General features: G+C 49.1%; 1 protein-coding gene across 3 annotated transcripts in view; it reads right to left on the bottom strand.

Annotated features, from left to right (window-relative positions):
- PAK1 (p21 (RAC1) activated kinase 1) overlaps positions 1-19,406 on the bottom strand; it is an 89,200-nt gene extending 69,794 nt beyond the window's left edge. For 2 of the 3 annotated variants that reach the window (XM_088668448.1, XM_088668447.1), the window contains exon 1: positions 19,172-19,406. The gene's annotated coding sequence lies outside the window, so the exon portion shown is untranslated. Of the gene's footprint in view, positions 1-8,237; positions 8,314-19,171 lie in introns of all 3 variants that reach the window. The other variant, XM_088668450.1, reaches the window with a different exon arrangement.
- Between the last annotated feature and the right edge of the window lie 2,907 nt (positions 19,407-22,313).

Here is a 22,313-nt window from a genome sequence, read left to right as displayed (position 1 = left end):
AAACCACTGAGCCTAGGGCTTGCTGATCAGAAGGTCGGCGGTTCGAATCCCTGTGACGGGGTGAGCTCCCGTTGCTCGGTCCCAGCTCCTGCCAACCTAGCAGTTCGAAAGCACGTCAAAATGCAAGTAGATAAATAGGAACCGCTACAGCGGGAAGGTAAACGGCGTTTCCATGTGCTGCTCTGGTTTGCCAGAAGCGGCTTTGTCATGCTGGCCACATGACCTGGAAGCTATACGCCGGCTCTCTCGGCCAATAATGCGAGATGAGCGCGCAACCCCAGAGTCGGTCACGACTGGACCTAATGGTCAGGGGTCCCTTTACCTTTACCTTTTTACAGTTACAACAGAGTACTCCATCAGTATACAGTTAGTTTTACTTTTCAGTTCTTATTGAGATAAGTTAAATCTGTCCTTTGAGTCCATTATTTCTGAAATATTAGGTTCCAAACTTGAAACTTTCACTCTGAAATCTGACCGCATGTCGAGCCGATTCCTATATTTGTTTTTCATGAAACACATGGAAGAAAATGCTTGCTTTGTTTACAAACACTACTGTTTTGCAAAGAGGCAGCGCGCGCCAGGGAGGAGGGAGGGGAATGGAGAAGACAGGGTACCTGCGCAGTAGCGCACAAATGAAGCCAACGCGCGCAAAGCATCTTGGGGAGGTGAGCATTAGCAGAATGTGCGCGCTGCCTCTTTGCAAAACAGTAGTGTTTGTAAAGCGCCACCTAACGGCATACAGCAGAACTACTGCCTCTATCTAATTCTAGTTTTGCGCTAGACTCTGCTCATGCAGGAAGCGGCCAAAACAGAAAATCTGTTATCATATGAAATATATTTTTTATTCTAATAGCATCTTGCGGACCCCTCTGGCATAGCTCGCGGACCCCTGGGGGTCCCCGGACCACCTGTTGGGAACCACTGCTTAGTCACCCCCAAAAAGGTAAGAAAGCAGTAAGGTGTGAAACCAAAACAAGTAATTCTAATAGGTATTCCTTAGTTTGATAGCTGGGTTCATGTGACTTTCCTTTGAGACCAGACCAAGGGAGATATTTTAGTAGCACCTGAAAAATCTGGGTCTCACCGATGTAGAAGCTCAGCATGCGGGAATGCTAAGAGAGTCTGCAGAATGAGCCTTAAAATCCAATTAGTGAAAACAAGAGGGGGGGGCAGAAAAAAGAAGAACGCTTTTAAAGAGCCATCCTAGGAAATTTTAAGGAGTCTTCCACAGCATGAGACATAGGAGGGACAGTGGACCGGCCCCCTGCTGAAAAAGTTTGCTGGCCCCTGAGCCCCACTCTCTTGCCCCCCCCCATTTTTTTTAAAGGAAACAAAACCTGGATGTACATTTCCAAAATATAAAATAAAAAAATTAAATAAAACCTGCATACAGCAACAGCGTTTTGTGTTTTGTAGGCTCCTATGATGTAAGTCATGGGCCCCGCCTTCTAGCCTGCTCCCTAAAATATTTTGGATTGCACTGGATTCGTTCTGTTCTGTTCTGTTGACATTTGAATCATGTCTTTTAATGTTGCATGTTGTTAATTTTTTTCATAAAAAAAACACGAAATGGCATACTTGTTTAATGTTAGTGGCATTGGGAAGGCAGTCGTTCTGAAAGGCAGCTTGGAAACATCCGAAATGAATCAATGAAGGGAAGCAAGATGTAGATCTGGTCTAATCCAGCCGCTCTCTCCTTACGAGGCTGAGTCACTTAGCACAGAGCAAAGCTGAAAATCAAAAAGTGCTTTATACTTTAAAAACAAAGCCCCTACCTAGCTTTGTGCTGTTTACTTTGATAGCCAGGCCATCTCCAGGGACTCTGTCAAAGGTCTTTTCCCAGCACCTGCAACCTGGGAAAATATGAATTCTGCAAGGGCCTTTAGCATTGCAATACAGGCCTGTTCCTTCACTGAAATACACCCCCTCTCAGCTGCTTTCCTCTTGGGGAGGGAAAAAAATTGGCACATCCCCCACCGTAGTGTAGACTGTTTTCCCCAGGATAGTTCACTAACTTCATGCTGCTTTACCCCAAAGATTATCTTTAAATTACAAACGACTTATCTCTGATTGATGTCATCTTCCCGGCGGCCTTCAGAGATGGGGGCATGTGAATTATATATTAATTAAGAGTGAAGAAGGAGCTGTTTTGCATAAACCCATTCCAGAAATCTATATCGGGAGAGGCAAATGTGCCCTAAGGGATTGCCAGGGACAAGGCGGGGTGGGGTGGGGGTCAGGCAGGTGGGGGAGGGTCTTGCCTAGAGAATCTGCCGAACGCTGCATTTTTGATCCCATCCAATTGTGTTCACACACCAGGGATTTCCTTTAGCGACTGTAGCTGGCGGGATCAATCTGCATTGGAACAATTTCGTAAGAAGCTGCATGTCACATCTGTGTTGAATAGGCACACAATGTATAGGAGGGGGTGGGGGGGAATTAACTCAAAAGTCTTAGCAAGCTTTTCTTGGTTTAGCAGAACAAGCCAAGCGAGGGAAACAGTGTTTGTGTCTGGGTGTTTAAAAATGCAACTTGCTAGTTGCTGATTCATAAAGGACTCTTTCGTCAGGAATGAAAAATGGTGTGTTTTTGTGTGTGTTTATTTCAGACAATTTATATACTGTACCACTTGATTGTAAGAACAGTACTGTACCTCAAAGCAGTTTACAAAAGCAGTAATGATAAATTTGTCAATAGTTTTGACAATTTCAAAACCAACCCTTGCATAGAATTGTTGAGTTAGACCAGCCACCACTGTAAGTGTGGAAGGGCCCTTACATTTAATAGAATCATAGAGTTCCAGTAGTGATGTATGGAAGTGAGAGCTGGACCATAAAGAAGGCTGATCGCCGAAGAATTGATGCTTTTGAATTATGGCGCTGGAGGAGACTCTTGAGAGGCCCATGGACTGCAAGAAGATCAAACCTATCCATTCTTAAGGAAATCAGCCCTGAGTGCTCACTGGAAGGACAGATCCTGAACCTGAGGCTCCAAGACTTTGGCCACCTCATGAGAAGAGAAGACTCCCTGGAAAAGACCCTGATGTTGAGAAAGATGGCGGGCACAAAGAGAAGGGGACAACAGAGGATGTGATGGTTAGACAGTGTTCTCAAAGCTACGAACATGAGTCTGACCAAACTGCGGGAGGCAGTGGAAGACAGGAGTGCCTGGCGTGCTCTGGTCCATGGGGTCACAAAGAGTCAGACACGACTAAACCACTAAACAACAACAACAAGAGTTGGAAAGGGACCCCAAGGGTCATCTAGCCCAACCTCCTGCAACGCAGGAATCTGTGCTGAAGCATCCATGGCAGATGGCCGTCCAACCTCTTCTTAAAAACCTCCAAGGAGGAAGAGTCCACCACCTTCCGAGGGAGGCCGTTCCACTTCTGAACCACCAGAAAGTTCTTCCGAAAGCAGGGGTCAGCAAACTTTTTCAGCAGGGGGCTGGTCCACAGCCCTCAGACCTTGTGGGGGGCCGGACTATATTTTTAAAAATAATAATAATGAATGAATTCCTATGCCTCACAAATAACCCCGAGATGCATTTTAAATAAAATGACATATTCTACTCATGTAAAAACATGCTGATTCCCAGACCGTCTGTGGGCCGGATTTAGAAGGCAATTGGGCCGCATCCGGTCCCCGGGCCTTAGTTTGGGAACCCTGCTCCAAGCTATAGCTTTTTTAGCTTATATGTAAATCTGGCGTTGCTCACAGCAGTGTTTGAAATTCATCAGGCGCCAGGAGTATTTTGCACCGGGCCATCGGCCACTTGTGACCAAATGAAGATGCACGGGCTCCAGGATGGCGCCTGACCATAACTGCCAAGTCTCCCGTATTCCCCGGGAAACCCCCGTTTTTCCAGCTGTCCCCAGCCGAAAAACCGGATTTTTTTTGTTTTTTCCCGGTTTATTCTGGCGCGGCGGCCATTTTGGAACTGGGCAGAGCAGCATCAAAAGTCGCTTCTGAGCATGCTCCGCCCAGTTCCAAAATGGCGGCAGCGCTACTTCCGGTCTGCTACTTCCGGTCCAGTCCCTTATTTCTCAGGCCGGAACTTGGCAGGTATGCGCCTGACATCTCCACCACCTGGAGGTGCATGCCTACATATCCTTGGATCTGGGCTGTTTTCACACATTATGGGGATGGGCTATAGATCAGAGGCAGAGTGTCTGCCTTGCAAGGTCCCAGGTTCAATCCTCAGGCTCTCCAGTTAGGATTGTGAGACTCCGGCTTGAAGTCCCGGACAGCTGCTGACAGTCAGCATAGACAGTACTAATCTAGATGGACCTGTGATCTGACTTGGCAGAAGGCAGTTTCCGATGTTAACACACATTGGTGAACTGTGGGGATTCTAGATTTGGGGGGGGGAGAGAGAGAGAGACCACCCAAGGCAGAAAACAGTCCATCTACCCCTGCCTTAAGGGAATGACACCTCAGAGGCAGATCTGAAAGTTCCCCGCAGCTTCTTCCTGCAAAGCTTGACTGCCAATTCTCATGTAATATAGTGACTGCAAGGACAAAGGCAGAGCTTGCAATGTGTTCAAAATAAATTAGCAGTGCAGGAAAAGAGTATCGCTTTCGATGAGTGCTCCCTTATCAACGCAGCTGCAAGCACAGCAACTTCAAGGCAACTGTTGTAGGCCTTTAGCAAGCAAAAAGAGAAAGAGAATCTCGTTTCCCTCTTTCTTTATCCCCATTCGTCCCCCAAACCCCCAATCATCTTGCACTGGCTTTTATCTGCGATGCTCTACAGGCACAGCAGAGAGAATAAGCCAGACTCTTGCTGAAGTCTCTCGAAGTCTTGCGGTTTGAAAAACCTTGCCAACCCAAACCCACTTGGCGTCAGTGGTCCATTGCAGGGAATGTCTCGAGAGTCAGGAAATTCGAACTGCCACCAAGAGTTAAATCTCTTTTGTGGTCTGAGGAGGAAATGGGTGTTTCCACCGCTGAAGACAGCCCTGATGTATCACTTTCCAGGTCGCAACGTGTAAAATTATTCCCTTCTGCATAAACGTGCGTGCGCGCACAAAAAAAAGGAGTTTGGAATTTATATGTTTGGGTATTTTAAAAGGTACCTTAATTGTCTTAATGAATTAGTTTTATAAATGTGTGAAAGCCTGGCTGTTGCCAGCTTTTAAATATATAAGCTAATTGCCAAATGACACCCTAAACCTAGGTTACGGTGGCCACAATGAAATGTCTAGGTGAATTATTATTATTATTATTATTATTATTATTATTATTATTATTATACATTTCATTTCTATACCGCTTTATATTTTAAAGAGAAAAGCTCAAACTGGTTTACAACAAATCGAAACACCAAATTAAAGCAAAATAAAATGAATTCAAGCTTCCAGGAAAATATTTCAGATCCTTCTCTAAGGGACATTTTGCTTTCCCCATATTTATTTACCTACAGTCATACCTCCGCTTACGTATCCCTCTGGATATGTAATCTTCAGGATGCGAATGCGGCAAACCCGGAAGTATTTTTCCCGGGTTTCGCCCCGCGGACATACGCAGAAGCACTCTATGCGCCGTGCACATGCACAGAAGCACTAAACTGCAACGTGCGCACGCACAGAAGCGTTAAACTGCAACGTGTGCATGCACAGAAGCACTAAACTGCAACGTGCGCTTGCACAGAAGCGCTAAACTGCAATGTGCGCATGCACAGAAGCGTTAAACTGCAACGTGCGCATGCACAGAAGCGTTAAACTGCAACGTGTGCATGCACAGAAGCGTTAAACTGCAACGTGTGCATGCACAGAAGCGCTAAAATGCAACGTGCGCATGCACAGAAGCGCTAAACTGCAATGTGCGCATGCACAGAAGCGCTAAACTGCAACATGCGCATGCATAGAAGCGTTAAACTGCAACGTGCGCATGCATAGAAGTGCTAAACTGCACGCATGCGCAGAAGCGGTCCTCTGGTTGCTAATTCCTTGGGATGCAACCGGACTTCCGGAACAGATCCCGTTTGCAACCGGAAGTACCACTGTACTTAATTTATAGAACAGCCCCATAGCAGAAGTACTCAAGGAAGCCCATGTGGTACAGTGGTTAGAGAGTCGGGCTAGGACCTGGGAGATCAGGGTTCAAGTCCCCACTCAGCCAGGAAGCTCACTGGGTGACCTTGGAGTCAAGTCACGGCCTCTTAGCCTACCTCGCAGGGTCATCGTAGGGATTAACTGAGGATGTGGGGGTGAACTATGTATTCCCTGGAGAAAAGGGTGAAAGATAAAGCTCTTCTGCTGACCTGTTTAAGCAAGCTGGAAGGGCTATGTGGTTGCAAATGGACCCATGCCAGTAGCAAAACACTCCTGGCGCCTGGGAATTTCTAACACTGCTATGATGGATATACGGCTGACAGTAAGCTGCTGAACCCCATTTGCTAGGCCAGAAAGGGCTATTGCTTTCACATCCTGCTTCTGGGCTTTCTGGACGCATCTCCTTGGCTACTGCAGAAAAGGGATGCTAAATGTGTCTTTGGTCCAATGCAACAGGACTCTTCCAGTGTTCTGGTGAGGTGAGGTGAGTCCCTCCCTTACCTTCCAAGTCCCGGACTGCAGAATCCGGGACCGGCAGCCGTGTGACACCGGAAGTTGCGTCGACATAACTTCCGGTGTCGCTTTGCCCTTCTATGGGCACCAAAAATGGCCGCCGGCGGCTTCGAAAGTCGCTTGTACGCATGTCAGGAAGTGCGTCAACGCAACCTCCGGTGTCGCTCCGCCCATCTATGGGCACCAAAAATGGCGGCCGCCGACACCGGAAGTCGCGTCTATGCACTTCCGGACATGCGTAGATGCGACTTTTGAAGCCGGCAGCGGCCATTTTTGGTGCCCATAGAAGGGCAAATTGGGGGGGGGGGAATGGCCGCCGGCAGGAGAAAATAACGGAGAAAAACGGGAGATGAAGTGATACGGGGGACCACCGGGAAAAGGTAAGTAAAAACAGGGGTTTCCCGGGGAAAACGGGGTACTTGGCAGCTATGGTCCCTCCCGTGTTGCTGCACGAGTCTTTGATTTGCACGTGTGTCTTAACCAAGATGTGGAGAGTTAAGAATGCAACTCATGCAGAGATAAAACCAGGAAGCCTCCTCCGAGAGCCAGCTGGCTGTATCTCTGAACAAGGAATAACAAAGTGATCCAGCCACACCCAAAACACAGAAGCAACAGATTTACAGAAGCCAGGGCAGCAACTCTTGCAGAGAGGCAACAGTCTCCCTCCAACGATGGGTCACTCTTCAGCACCTCTGCATCTGGAACAAGTGCTGCTGCCTGCATTCAAAACATCACTTTTGGAGTGTCAGAAACATCTGCTGTCTTAATAATCCTTACAATCTCCCTGTAAGGTAGTCTAGCATTATTATCCCATGTCGCAGATAGGAATAGAAAGATGAGAGAGGTTTATAGCTCAGCTTCTTAACTGCTGTTACGCCCGATGCAGAGACAGCAGCATTAACCATCTCCAGCACAGGCTGATTGGGCCAGAACAATAAATGAGCGAGGGGGGGGGGAGTCTCTAGCATGGAGAAGCACTTTAATGAAACATTTGCTCCAGCCATCCATTCCTTCCTTAACAGCAGAGTAGCTGATCAATTCAGGAATCATGCCCCTAAAACCATTTGCTGAACAGCAGAGATATTGCAGAGCGTTCCCAAAGATTCTAACTTCTCTCCTGTATGAAAAGTGGGCTGTCTTTGGCGGAAGGCCTTCAAGCACCAGATAGACAGAAATGTGCTTGAAACGCTCTAGCCCTGGGTGTCTGCCTGCATCAAGCAGTGGTTTAGGATCCTATAAATCAGTGCTGGCCACACTCAGCCCTCCAGATGTTTTTGGACTACAACTCCCATCACCCCTAGCTAACAGAACCAGTGGGTCAGGGATGATGGGAATTGTAGTCCCAAAACATCTGGGGGGGCTGAGTTTGGGCACCACTGCTATAAATCAAGGAGGCATAGGAGAGTGTAGGTGGGAGCTCACCAAGGGATAACAAGGGCTGGCAATATGTTGTTGATGATCAAATCTGTACAGTGGAACCTCGTGTTATGTACCGTCTCCCTTACGAATGCTTCGGGTAACGCGCTCCGCTAACCCGGAAGTAGACACCCCTAGTTGCAATCTTTGCCCTGCATGTCATGCAAGCAGAAGTCGCGTGCCAGCGGCAGTGGAAGGCTCCATTAGCAAAAGCGTGCCTCATGTTATGAATGGTTTTGGCTTACGAACGGACCTCCGGAATGAATGAAGTTCGTAACCGGGGGTACCACTGTATAACACCCTTCATCTGAAGGCCCCATGAAAGGCTCCTGTGGGGGAATAGGGGAAGGCTTTTTTAGATTGTAAGGTCCTAGGGGCAAGTTCCTAGCCGCCCCCCCCCCGGCCACCCTCTACCTCCTAAAGTTTTGTGAGCGCTGACAGAGGAGCATCACTAGAGGAGGAACCTCAAAAGTCATCTAGCCCAACTCTAGGCAGAAAAAAAATCAGCTGCAAGGAAAACCGGACCCCAAAGTCACTCTGCAAAAATAAAGAGCAATCCTAATTAAGGCTATTGATACAAAGCAGCAAGCCCAAAGCTGCAAGTCTTTGATCCACGCTGAGCATCCTGCATGAACTGATCTTGCAGAACCAAACCTACGGCAAACTGAAGCATCTTTGATGGAAATGGGCAAATTAGCTACAGCGCTGAGAAGGGGAATGAATGCCACAAAGAGCCACTCAAGCAGGTGACATCCAAGGCTCCCTAGTGCCACCTGCTCCCCCCCAGAGTGCTTCTATCCACAGCCTTAAGAGCTGGACAATTCTCTTTTCTCAGTGGGATTGCAACTGACAGGCACCAGTGGAGGAAGAGGGACTCAGACCACCCACAGGGAAGCTGCTGCAACTTATGTCAAGCGCTCCAGCAGTCTCAATTTGCAAGGGACACCCTACTTAGTCTGTGCCCCATTCCCCTTCCTTTCGAAAAATTGTTTAGCTTATACAAACTTACCCTTGAATTCTTCCGATTTCTACAGGAGCCCTTGACGGGTGTGTCCCGCAAACAGACAGTGGGGCAGGGTAGGCGGGAAACATGTTGGTTGGGGCATCTGTAGGGAGCCCCTACTGCGGGGTTCCTGGCCATGTACAGAGTGCTTTCCACGCACATATATTCTAATGGCCACACATACATTGAGAGTTAAGTCAAGCTGCTCAACCTCCCTATGCATACTTAGAATCGGAACATCTAAAAAGGATATCTAAAACTGAATCTGGGCAGTGGATTAGATCAGGACGTTGTATGCAGCCTTTGGTAAGAAATCAGGTCTGATCTCCGGAAAGAGGACTCTGTCCGTTCCACAGCAGCTTGGGGGGACGGGGGGGGAGAAAAGGAGACCCTGCTTTGGCTTCTGGCCCACCCACTGCCAACATGTGGGAATTCAGCCAACGGAATCAGTCTACCCCTGGATTAGATGCATCTTGGTTGCACAACATATACACAAGCAAATACATGTGCATGGAACCCAAATGCTACTGTGCTTATTTTGCACCGATGGCCCTCTAAAAACTGTCAACCCAAATCTACTACTTGTTATGCATTTCGATACCTCTGAGGATGTCGTAACCAAATTTTGCAAGACAGTTCGTGAGATCAGCTGTTTGGATAAAACTGGGCATCATTTTGAGACAAGATGGCGGAACCGACTTTTCAAAGCTGGTATGGGTGTTCGTAAGAATCCCCGATCAACAACAGATTTGAAACCAGACAATGCCTCTACTGCACATAGCTCCATGCTTATTTCAGACATCGTGATATATTGGTATATTTAGGGGGTGATATATCTAGATGTTGAAAACCAGGTGTTGCCCAGCCCCAGCAGGGAGTCTCTCCCAACCCTTCTTGGAGAAGCTGGGATTGAACCTGGGAACTTCGGCTTGCAAGGCAGATGTTGTGCCATTGAGCTGTGGCCTTTCCCCCAAAGCACCTTGGAGGTCACCCAGTCCAACCACATGCAGATTGCAGGATCTGCAGCGCAAGAAGCAAACTCCAGAATTCCTGGCAGATGGCCACCTGGCTTTCACCTTAAGTACTTACCGGGAAGGAGAGCTCACCCACTCCTGGAACAACTTGTTCCACTATCAACCAGCTCCTACCATCAGGAAGTATCTTCCAATGTTTTGCCTAAATCCGCTTGGCCGCAATTTCTACCCACTAGATCTCGTACTGCTCGCTGCAGCAAGAGGACAGGCCTGCTTCATCTTCTAAGCGACAGCCCTTCAAAAATTTGAAGGCAGCCAATCATGTCCGCCTTAATCTCCCACTCCTCCCAGGAGCATTTTTGCACCTGGCTATCAGCCACCTGTGACCAAGTGAAGATGCCCAGGTGCCACCACCTGGAGCTACATGCCTGGGGAGCCTCCTACCCAGCTCCTCTTAGGACTTAGTGCTTTAAATGTATTTTGTGGATGTGACCTATCAGGGCTTCTGGGTTCCCTGGGAAGAGAAATGGATTGTTAAACCAGTATGGGGATTCTAGCTGTGGGAGGCAAATAGGGGTCTCCTAATAATTCTCTCAGCACCCATAACAAACTACACAGTGTTCGAAATTTGCACCTGGCTGTCGGCCACTTGCAACCAAGTGAAGATGCCCGGGCGCTAGAATGGCGCCTGATGTCTCCACCATCTGGAGGTGCATGCCTGGGGATCCTTGGATCGGGGCTGTTTTCACACATTAGTACAGTAACAAATGACCTTAACAGATTAGACAACTGGGCCAAAGCAAACAAGATGAATTTTAACAAGGAGAAATGTAAAGTACTACACTTGGGCAAAAAAAATGAAAGGCACAAATACAGGATGGGAGACACCTGGCCTGAGAGCAGTACATGTGAAAAGGATCTAGGAGTCTTGGTAGACCACAAACTTGACATGAGTCAACAGTGTGATGCAGCAGCTAAGAAAGCCAATGCAATTCTGGGCTGCATCAATAGGAGTATAGCATCTAGATCAAGGGAAGTAATAGCACCACTGTATTCTGCTCTGGTCAGGCCCCACCTGGAGTACTGTGTCCAGTTCTGGGCACCACAGTTCAAGAAGGATACTGACAAGCTGGAACGTGTCCAGAAGAGGGCAACCAAAATGGTCAAAGGCCTGGAAACGATGCCTTATGAGGAACGGCTTAGGGAGCTGGGTATGTTTAGCCTGGAGAAGAGAAGGTTAAGGGGTGATATGATAGCCATGTTCAAATATATAAAAGGATGTCATATAGAGGAGGGAGAAAGGTTGTTTTCTGCTGCTCCAGAGAAGCGGACACGGAGCAATGGATTCAAACTTCAAGAAAGAAGATTCCACCTAAACATTAGGAAGAACTTCCTGACAGTAAGAGCTGTTCGGCAGTGGAATTTGCTGCCAAGGAGTGTGGTAGAGTCTCCTTCTTTGGAGGTTTTTAAGCGGAGGCTTGACAGCCATCTGTCAGGAATGCTTTGATGGTGTTTCCTGCTTGGCAGGGGAGGTTGGACTGGATGGCCCTTGTGGTCTCTTCCAACTCTATGATTCTATGATCATTTAATCAGAATGAATTTCAGGAACCAAGAATTCGTATTAGCATATCAGGTAGAAGGGCTGTAGCCTAGCTTTCTCCCAGACAGACATGCTACTCTTCTTTGTGTGGGAAAACTTCTGCAAGGAGGTGCAGTCAAGTCTTGTGAGCTCCCACCCGCAGCCTGAAGCTGCACAGCCCAGGCACTGATCTACCGATACCAGATCTCCAGCTGGGTTCCAGATGGCAGTGCACAACCACAGGTGTGCAAAAAGGCCTGGATCCCGAACCCACAGAGGCCTTTCACATCCCCCCACATCTTGCCTTTCAGTTGCTCAAAGCTGCAAACAAGGGCTTGCTTCCCTTAAGCATCGATAGTCTGTGCCCGGATCATTGGGCAGGGTGGGGCAGGTTAAACGTTAACCCCTGCTGCATACAGGCTCCTTGGGGAAGCAAAACGGCCTGCACAGTGAGTTTGTGTACTTCCAACCCTAGCGGTTGTGTAATCCGTTTCAGACAAAGGAGGTGTTGAAAAGGACCCGGTTGCAGCATCATTTTTTTAAAAAAAAAATCCTGCAAAGTAAGAAAGAAGCAAAAGGGCAGTCTCAAATATTTAGGCGTTTGGAATCATGCGAGACCTGCATTTGGAACATGGGTTTTCGAAATGGTGTGTGGGCTGGCATTAGTCAGGGGGTGGCGGCATGAGGAGCGGGCGGAAGAAAAAGAACAGAGGAGCGTGGCTTGTTTGGGTTTTTTTTTGGAATGTTTTCAAATCACACATGGTTCTTGTTAAAACACATCATTAGAAATTGTACACTCACAATCGGGATCCTTGTGTCCAACAGAGCGGCAGGCCAGCCTCCCATTAGATCTTTAAGGGCTTTCAGAATAAAGGCCGTTTATTTCATTCATGGCTTTAACAACCCATCAGGCACCCCTGTGATTAACTCCCTTTCGCTGAAAGGAAAGTAACTTGAAGCTTCTTCTTTCTTTTTCTTTTTTTAAGTGCCCTGTACAGCATAGAGACTCATTTCTGGAAAGAGACGAGATTTGAACTCAGGGTATGACACACGAGGTGAGGTTGAAAGCAGAGCAAGAAGCTGAAGATATATATAAGCTAGGCACCTAATGGCCCCTTAAACCAAGGTTGCGGTTGCCAAAACGGAATGTCTAGTTGCCATTTTTTGTAAGGTGGCTCTGAAATCTTGTTTTTTAAATGATGGACTGACTGTGATTCCCTACAGGAAACTTAGGCCATGTGCTGAAACAGCCTTCTGCTCCTTTTTATCTTGGTGCAAACCAATTCCCCATAAAAGCTCAGCTGAACCCAGAGGAAATGCGTGGGCTGGATCTCTTGTTTTGCCAGCACCGAAGACGTTGGCATTATTGGACGGTTTCACGGGAGCAAAGATCACATCCCGACACTTTGCATTGACGGATGGCGAACAATGCCTTCAATAGAGAAGAAGGCTCGTGGTGAGGCTCCCTTTCTGAAAGTGAATGCCCTCTATAGAGTTCTGTGCCCTGGAGAAAGAGCACGATCCATCTCTACACTCCCAACTCCCCCATCCTTCTCTGCAGCAGCAGTGGGGGAAACTGACCCAGGGCATTAGGGCAAAATGACCCCAACCGGATAAAACAATGCGCGCAAACCCTTCCCAGGAACCATGCGCTGCCACAGACGGTTGGTCACAAGCCACCCACAAAGCTTGAGCTACTCGAATTTGAAGAATGCTTCTCCGGAAAGTATTTCCACTAAGTGAGCACATGGGGAGAGAGAGAGAGAGAGAGAGAGAGAGAGAGAGAGAGAGAGAGAGAGAGAGAGAGAGAGAGAGATGAAGAGGAACTGGGGGAAATCATTACGGACCTGATGCTCAGAAATTATCCATTTCTTGCCTTTCCTATACAGTCGTACCTTGGAAGCCATTCGGGAAGTTCCAAAACGTTTGGAAACCAAGGCACGGCTTCCGATTGGCTGCAAGAAGCTCCTGCAGCCAATCGGAAGCCGTGCTGGACTTTTGGGTTCCAAAGAAGGTTTGCAAACCGGAAAACTCATTTCTGGGTTTGCGGCGTTCGGTAGCCAAAGCCTTCGACTCGCAAGGTGTTCGTCAACCAGGCTACAGCTGTATCCTGTTCATAGCAGGGGCAGGAGGGAGTAGTCCTCTAACGGAGCAAGAGCAGGGAACATTTTTCACCCCGAGGTCCATTTTTCTTTCTAAGCAACCTTCAGAGGGCCACATGCTAGCGGCAAGCAGGGTCAGGAGGCGCAGCAAATGTTAATCTACTGGTGCACCCTCCTCTCTATTCCCCATCTAGACAAGCAAGAAGCACTAGCAGAATTCAAAGACACATTCTAGCCAGGCAAAAAGCACTCACGGAAGATGAAGAGCCCGTGAAGGATGTGGCCTGCAGGAAAGGAGCGTGGCCTGAGACAGAGAGCGAGAGTCCTAGGGGGACGCATTTGGCCCCCAGGTCTGACACGCCCCATGCCTACAGGCTTACTTCCTGCATTCACAGCAAGAGCCCAAGAAAACATATACAGAATTGAAGTGTTCGAAGGGACCACAAGGGTCATAACATCCTTCTGGACCGTCTAGAGGGCTTGGGAGCTGGGGGCACTGTCATGCAGTGGTTCCGCTCCTTCCTCCTGGGCCGTGTTCAGAAAGTGGTGGTGGGGGATGAGTGTTCAGACCCCTGGGCTCTCACTTGTGGGGTGCCTCAGGGTTCTGTCCTCTCCCCCATGCTTTTTAACATCTATATGCAGCCGCTGGGAGAGATCATCAGGGGGTTTGGGCTGGGTGTCCATCAGTATGCTGATGATACCCAGCTCTACCTCTCTTTTAAATCAGAACCAGTGAAGGCGGTGAAGGTCCTGTGTGAGTGCTTGGAGGCGGTTGGAGGATGGATGGCGGCTAACAGATTGAGATTGAATCCTGACAAGACAGAAGTACTGTTTGTGGGGGACAGGAGGCGGGCGGGTGTGGAGGACTACCTGGTCCTGAATGGGGTAACTGTGCCCCTGAAAGACCAGGTGCGCAGCCTGGGAGTCATTTTAGACTCACAGCTGTCCATGGAGGCGCAGGTCAACTCTGTGTCCAGGGCAGCTGTTTATCAGCTCCATCTGGTACGCAGGCTGAGTCCCTACCTGCCCGCAGACTGTCTCTCCAGAGTGGTGCATGCTCTAGTTATCTCTCGCTTGGACTACTGCAATGCGCTCTACGTGGGGCTACCTTTGAAGGTGACCCGGAAACTACAACTAATCCAGAATGCGGCAGCTAGACTGGTGACTGGGAGCGGCCGCCGAGATCACATAACACCGGCCCTAAAAGACCTACATTGGCTCCCAGTACGTTTCCGAGCACAATTCAAAGTGTTGGTGTTGACCTTTAAAGCCCTAAACGGCCTCGGTCCGGTATACCTGAAGGAGCGTCTCCACCCCCATCGTTCTGCCCGGACACTGAGGTCCAGCTCCGAGGGCCTTCTGGCGGTTCCCTCATTACGAGAAGCCAAGTTACAGGGAACCAGGCAGAGGGCCTTCTCGGTAGTGGCACCCACCCTGTGGAATGCCCTCCCACTAGAGGTCAAAGAGAACAACAATTACCAGACCTTTAGAAGGCATCTCAAGGCAGCCCTGTTTAGGGAAGCTTTTAATGTTTGATGGATTTCTGTATTTTAGAATTTGTTTTTTTGGAAGCCGCCCAGAGTGGCTGGGGGAACCCGGCCAGATGGGCGGGCTATAAATAATAAATTATTATTATTATTATTATTATTATTATTATTATTATTATTATTATCTCCTCTCACTCCCTGCAATGCATGAAATCTTTTGTCCAACGTGGGGCTCGAACCCATGGCCCTTTAAGCCACCTTAAACTGGGTCAGGGCAGATGGGGCTCGTCCACCTAGGAAGGTGGCCCACCTGCCAGAAGGAAAACTCCAGTCTTAAACCTCTGCTGCCTTGCGGCTACCCTGTTTCTCCTAAAATAAGACATACCGATAAAATAAGCCATAGCAGGATTTCTAAGCATCTCCTAAAATAAGCCATACCCCGAAAATAAGACATAGTGATAGGCGCAGTTCTGGAGGGCCCCAAGGAAGAGGCAAGGCTGGACGCGTAATAAAAAAATAAGACATCCCCTGAAAATAAGCCACTGTGGCGGGGGGGGGTAGGAAAAATAAATATAAGACGGTGTCTTATTTTCGGAGAAACACGGCATACAATGGTACCTCGGACGTCGAACGAAATCCATTCCGGAAGTCCATTTGACTTACAAAACGTTCGGAAACCAAGGCATGGCTTCCGATTTTGCTTCAGAAAACTCCTGCAGCCAATCGGAAGCTGCGTTGGACGTTCGGTTTCCAAAGAATGTTCACAAACCAGAACATTCACTTCCGGGTTTGCAGCATTCAGGAGCCAAAATGTTTGACTCGCAAGGCTTTCAGGATCCAAGGTACAGCTGTACGTATTCCTGTAAAAGGCTTCTTCCGGCTAATTAAAGGCTACACTAATCCAGTGGAGTCCCTAAGACGGTTGTATGGTGACTTGTACGCCTTCTCCTGGCAACTCATGCAGTGAAGATAGTGCCAAACATCTTGCCCTGCTTTTCTTTGGGCCATATCAGTGAGGCCAATTGAGGAGTCTTGTCGTCTGGGCTTGTGCCCCAGGGAGATCATCTCTGTGCTGCAAAAGCAGCGGTTTGGCTTCAACCCTGGAGGTGTCTCGAGATATATGGCGCTAACGAGAATGACAAAAAGTGGGTCAGGCCACTGGCCCATCTAACCCAGGCCCAGTTTAATTATTATTATTATTATTTATTTATACCCCGCCCATCTGGCTAGGTTTCCCTAGCCACTCTGGGCGGCTTCCAACAGAAAAATACAAGACAATAATCTATTAAACATTTAAAGCCTCCCTAAACAGGGCTGCCTTCAGATGTCTTCTAAAAACCTGGTAGTTGTTTTTCTCTTTGACATCTGATGGGAGGGCGTTCCACAGGGTGGGCACCACTACCGAGAAGGCCCTCTGCCTGGTTCCCTGTAACTTGGCTTCTCGCAACAAGGGAACCGCCAGAAGGCCACCGGCGCTGGACCTCAGTGTCCAGGCAGAACGATGGGGGTGGAGACGCTCCTTCAGGTATACAGGTGAAACTCGGAAAATTAGAATATCGTCAAAAAGTGCATTTATTTCAGTAATGCAATCTAAAAGGTGAAACCAATATAGGAGATAGATGCATGACATGCAAAGCAAGATATGTCAAGCCTTTATTTGTTGTAATTGTAATTATTTGTCGTCAATTATAAATGGAATGTAATTAATGAAATGTAACAGTGATGCTTATTTTTGTTTATTTTTGTATTATTGTAACTATCTGTTTTATTACTGTGGAATTTCCAAAAGAAAGCATTTGTAAAAATTAAAAGAAAAATTAAAAATAATAAGTTGCATTACTGAAATAAATGCACTTTTCGACGATATTCTAATTTCCCAAGTTTCACCTGTACTGGACCGAGGCCATTTAGGGCTTTAAAGGTCAACACCAACACTTTGAATTGTGCTCAGACACATACTGTTTATTCTAATTTGCAGCAGGTCTCCAAAGTATCAAAGCACAGTCTTTCCCACCACCTACCTGATCCTTCTGCCTCTACCTGGGGATACCAGGGAATGAGCAGGGGACCTTCTGAATGCAAAGAAGAAGAGAAGAGAAGAAGAGGAGTTTGGATTTGATATCCCGCTTTATCACTACCCGTAGGAGTCTCAAAGCGGCTAACATTCTCCTTTCCCTTCCTCCCCCACAGCAAACACTCTGTGAGGTGAATGGGGCTGAGAAACTTCAAAGAAGTGTGACTAGCCCAAGGTCACCCAGCAGCTGCATGTGGAGGAGCGGAGACGCGAACCCGGTTCACCAAAGCACCCCCCTCTACCACTCAGCTATAGAAGTGGAAGCACCAGCCTACATAGCATTGTGTTGGCACATCCTATTCAATTTGGGCTTTCACTCTCCACAACTAGCAAAGATCTGTGCCTCCAGTCTCGTGTGCTGCAGGTGCACACTCAATGCCCTTGTGCACATACACCAAGTCTAGTTCACATGTGAAATGTACATCGCTCAGATGTGTGTGAACTGCCTCCACTGAGAAACACAGCAGTTGGGCAATACAGTATAAGGGTCTGACCTGTGATGCCTCATTCCCCCATGCAACTCATCATGTTGCAGTCATCAAGTGATCTGAATCAACACCTCCAAAGGGCAAAGCAATGCATTAAAAAAAAAAACCACCAAACCAGTGATTTTGTGGTCAACAAAAAGATTAAGGTATACTAAGTCGCAAATCAATCTGCATTAAGCAATATTGAGTATGCAATCGCACCAGAATTACCCCACGATGCACAGGGCTAATTAGAAAATAAGAGGCCTGGTTTGTTATTTGGAGAAGATTCTTCCCCCCAGAAAAGGCTAGGCTGGGAAATTTCACTCACACACACCCCTAATACTTTAGAGCTTTGGACAAAGCAGATCAACTTTTGTTTCATCCTGTTCCCTGAGATGCTAGGGAAATTTAACTCTGACCCGCTTCTTCCAGTGTCCAAAGCACAAGATGTACATTGCAATTATACCAAAGCAAAGCAAAACTGATTCATTCATTTATTTATTTTAAAAGGGGGGGGCTAAACATTTCAGCAGTTCTGCAAAAATTGCATTTCAAGTCCCAATGAACCTAATTGTGTGTGGGGAAGACGACATACTTCTGAGAATTGTACTGTTAAGCCTCCAAAAAAAATTTTTTAAGCCTTTGTTGGGAGGGGGGGCTGTTAAATTCCTCAAGCGGATGGCGGATAAAAGGAGCCAGGTGCTTCACACACCCGGCGGCTCCCATCTTCCCACCGGAGTCAAGGAAGCTCTGCCCCAGTCCCCAACTCAGCCTGGGAAAAGAGGAGGGGCGCCGGCAGCCCAGGGTCGAGTCCCTTTGTTAAATGGCCCGTCGGAGGAGCGGAGATTCTTTTGAATGGAAGGGACACGGAGGCGGCCCATCACCATCCACTTGAAGGGGGGGCGGCAGATCTTCTTCTTATTTGCTTGTTTGGGGGAGGGGGCGTGGAGAGAGGTGGGCAAACAAAACCTGCAATTTTGCATTCTGACAAGGAAGCATCTGCCGAGTGCCTTTTCTAATTCCATAGGTGCCCTTTTCGCGTGGGGGCGTGTGTGTGTGAAAATCTTATTTCATGCGCGCACACACCCCATACCTAGGGGGGCGGGGAAACCTGGGATTCTATGAAATGCAGAATATCGAGAACCGGCCTTTTCAGAAAGGGCGATACAGCCGTGTCCTTCTTTTTTTGTGCGGCAGATGCACCACGCAACGCCCCCCCCAATAAAATAATAATCGACCCCCCCCCAAAAAAAAAAACTTCACCAGGAGGATCCCTTTCGTCCTCGCCCTTCCTGCTGCGAAAAAGAGCGAGTGAGAGAGAAGGAACTCTTCCCCGCGAAGGCGCAAACTTGGCAGCGCCCGGAGCGGAGCGCAGCGCCGGCGCGCGCCTGGGAATCTGGAGACGCGGCTGGTCGGAGCCCGGCGCTCCGGGCAGCGCTGGCTCTGCGGCTGCTTCCGCGTGTCCGGCTGATGGCATCGCGCTAAGGGGGGGACTTACCGGCTTCTCCCCGCCTCCTGCTGCTGCTGCAAGCCGGTCAGGCGGACGGGCAGCCGGGGATGGCTTTTCTCTCCTCCTCCTTCCTCTCCGCGGCTCCTCGGGCTGCCGATCCCTCGGCCGGCGCTCCGCAGCGAGGCGAGGCCGCCCGCCCAGCCGCGTCGTGCCCTCGGCCCGCCCCTATTGTCAGAGCGGCCGGCCAGCCTCCGCCTGCTCCTACCTTGCCCACCCGAGGACTGCGGCAGCGCCCGCCCCCGTGGCCACCTACCCCCGCCTCGCCCATTGGCTCGCCTCCCTCGGCCCCGCCTCTCTCATATGGCTGCGGGGGGTGTCCTGCTCACTCAGCGCCGTCGCCTTCTTTCAGGAGGTGGGGAGGCTGGACGGGGAGGTGGGGTTGGAAGGGGGCAGAGAAGGAGAGGAGCTCGGAGCCAAAAGGGCTGCTGCGCCGGCCGGCAGAGCGCTGGGGAAAGTTTGAGGAGAAACGCACCGTCATGATTTCCCGGTGGAAGCAGCAGGATTAGGGATGGCGAAGCGCTATTACGCACAGCGGGGGATTTCGCTGGGTGAGAGCTTCGGGGAGCGATCGGCGGAAATGGGAATCGATTGAAATCAAAATTGGAATATGAGAGAGGGGGGACCATCATTCATAGACATAGATTTGTAGGGTTGGAAGGGACCCTGCGGTCATCTAGCCCAACCCCCTGAAATGCAGGGATCGCAACATACAACGCCCCCAATTCTCAGCAAGATCCACGCTGCCTTATAGGCACGCAAACACGAATGGGGAAGGTCACACGGTCATTCTATCAGGCAGGCACAAGCGTTCACTAAGGAATTAAACAGGGAAAGGGGAAATACCAAGTTTCATTCAGAACCCTTTAAACAGGTCTTAAGATCTAGGTCTGCCCACCCAGCAGTTCGAAAGTACGTCAAAGTGCAAGTAGATAAATAGGTACCACTACAGCGGGAAGGTAAACGCCGTTTCCGTGTGCTGCTCTGGTTCGCCAGAAGCAGCTTTGTCATGCTGGCCACATGGAAGCTGTACGCCGGCTCCCTCAGCCAATAATGTGAGATGAGCACCGCAACCCCAGAGTCAGTCACGACTGGACCTAACGATCAGGAGTCCCTTTACCTTTAAGATCTAGGTGGACAGTTCATCTCTCAGACTACAAATTCTATGTGCTCATACAGGAAGGGGGGGATCATTATTCAGCCACCAGAAGAACAAGTACATGGGTAGCTCAAGAGTTTAAACAGCCAAACACAGAAAAATAAGGAGGAGTGAGTACCTTTCACACAAAACACCGTTCCTGGGAAATACTGACCAGCCAGGTTGCACTTTCCTTATTAAAGAAAGTTTAAAGGTAAAGGTAAAGGGACCCCTGACCATTAGGTCCAGTCGTGACCGACTCTGGGGTTGCGCGCTCATCTCGCATTATTGGCCGAGGGAGCCGGCGTATAGCTTCCAGGTCATGTGGCCAGCATGACAAAGCCGCTTCTGGCGAACCAGAGCAGCACATGGAAACGCCGTTTACCTTCCCGCTGTAGCGGTTCCTATTTATCTACTTGCATTTTGAGGTGCTTTCGAACTGCTAGGTTGGCAGGAGCTGGGACCAAGCAACGGGAGCTCACCCCGTCACAGGGATTCGAACCGCCGACCTTCTGATCAGCAAGCCCTAGGCTCAGTGGTTTAACCACAGCGCCACCTGGGTCCCTAAAGAAAGTTTACTTGAGAGTAAATTTACACAGAAGTAGGAAAAATTTGAAAAAGAGAACTTAGGAGTCTGCCTGTTGGCTCAGTCCAGCCGCCCATCTAGTCCAGCAGTGTGCATGCACACAAAAGCTTATACCCAGAACATATTTAGTTGGTCTCTAGGGTGCTACTGGACAATTTTTTTTATTTAGTCCAGCATCTGTTTTCACAAGCGCCAAGCAGAGGCCTACCTGTGTCCAGCCTAATGTGTGTGATCTGTCAGGACCGGTCCACCCATGAGGAGAAAGTGCCTTGGGTGGCTGGATCCCCAGGATCCCAATTGTCCATCTTTCTTACCCCCTTGTTCCTGATGTAGCTCTTCCCTTGCCACACACATTGCCTTGCCCAGCGATGGAGGGGGCCTGGGGCCGACCGATGTCAGCACCCATGGCATGCACGTCAGCACACCCCTGCAGCATGCACACATGACATTAGCATGTCTTGCAGCATGCATGCACACCCTGCAGCATGCTGATGTCACTTGGCCACCACGGAACTGTTACAGCCTTATTCCTCCCTTGGCTTCTTTTCCCACTGTTCACACCCACCCCAGCTGAGCAAGCCCTAATACCTGATGCAGGAGCCAGAGAGGCATGGGGCTCGCTCAGCTGGGGGGCACAAGCAGTTTAACGCTCAGCTGGGGGGGGAGCAGAAGCTTTCCTGCCCCGCAGCTGAGCTGCGCAAAGGAGCCCCAATGTTTTCACCGCTCGCACAAGCATGGAGAGCGCACTGGGGCTGGCTCAGCTGGGGATCGAGAGCCCTCCTGCACCCAGTTGAGCCGTGTAAACAAGCTGCATTGTTCCAGCCCATGAGGCACTAGGGTGAAACCACATCAGCTCCCGTGGTGAGAGCTGTGGCAATTTCACCTAGCACCTTGTGGGGTGAGGCCAACACAGCTTGTTTTCTCAGCATTGTGGTATATTGCCAGACCACAATGTTTGGCTGGTGGTATCTGAAGGAGTGTGCATGCACACGAAAGCTCATACCAATGACAAACTTAGTTGGTCCCTAAGGTGCTACTGGAAGGATTTTTTTTATTTTGTTTCGACTACCTCAGACCAACACGGCTACCTACCTGTGGCTGGTGATACTTCTTCTTCTTCTTTGGCGATCACTCATAGCCGAGTAAGATTGTCTTCCATAAACACGGTCTTAACAGTAAGTCCGTAAGTGACTGTGGAGGCCAATTCTGGATCCACACTTCCTTCCACAGTGGGGACATAGGTTTCCAGGTAGGAGATGTTCATGGTGAGGTGCAGGGCTGTCTTAAGTATATCCAGCGCCGTGGTGCAAAGATCCCTCCGGCGCCTACCCACCGGAGTTGTCGACCTTTTTTTGGTGCTACCAGCGGCTTTGCAGGGCTGAAGGAGGTGGGCAGCGGCTGGAGGGCGG

Source organism: Zootoca vivipara, chromosome 4 (genome assembly GCF_965207765.1).
Source record: "Zootoca vivipara chromosome 4, rZooViv2.hap1.1, whole genome shotgun sequence".
Taxonomy (NCBI): Eukaryota; Metazoa; Chordata; class Lepidosauria; order Squamata; family Lacertidae; genus Zootoca; species Zootoca vivipara.
The sequence above is the reverse complement of the archived record's forward strand: the minus strand, read 5'-3'. Positions and strand labels throughout refer to the sequence as shown.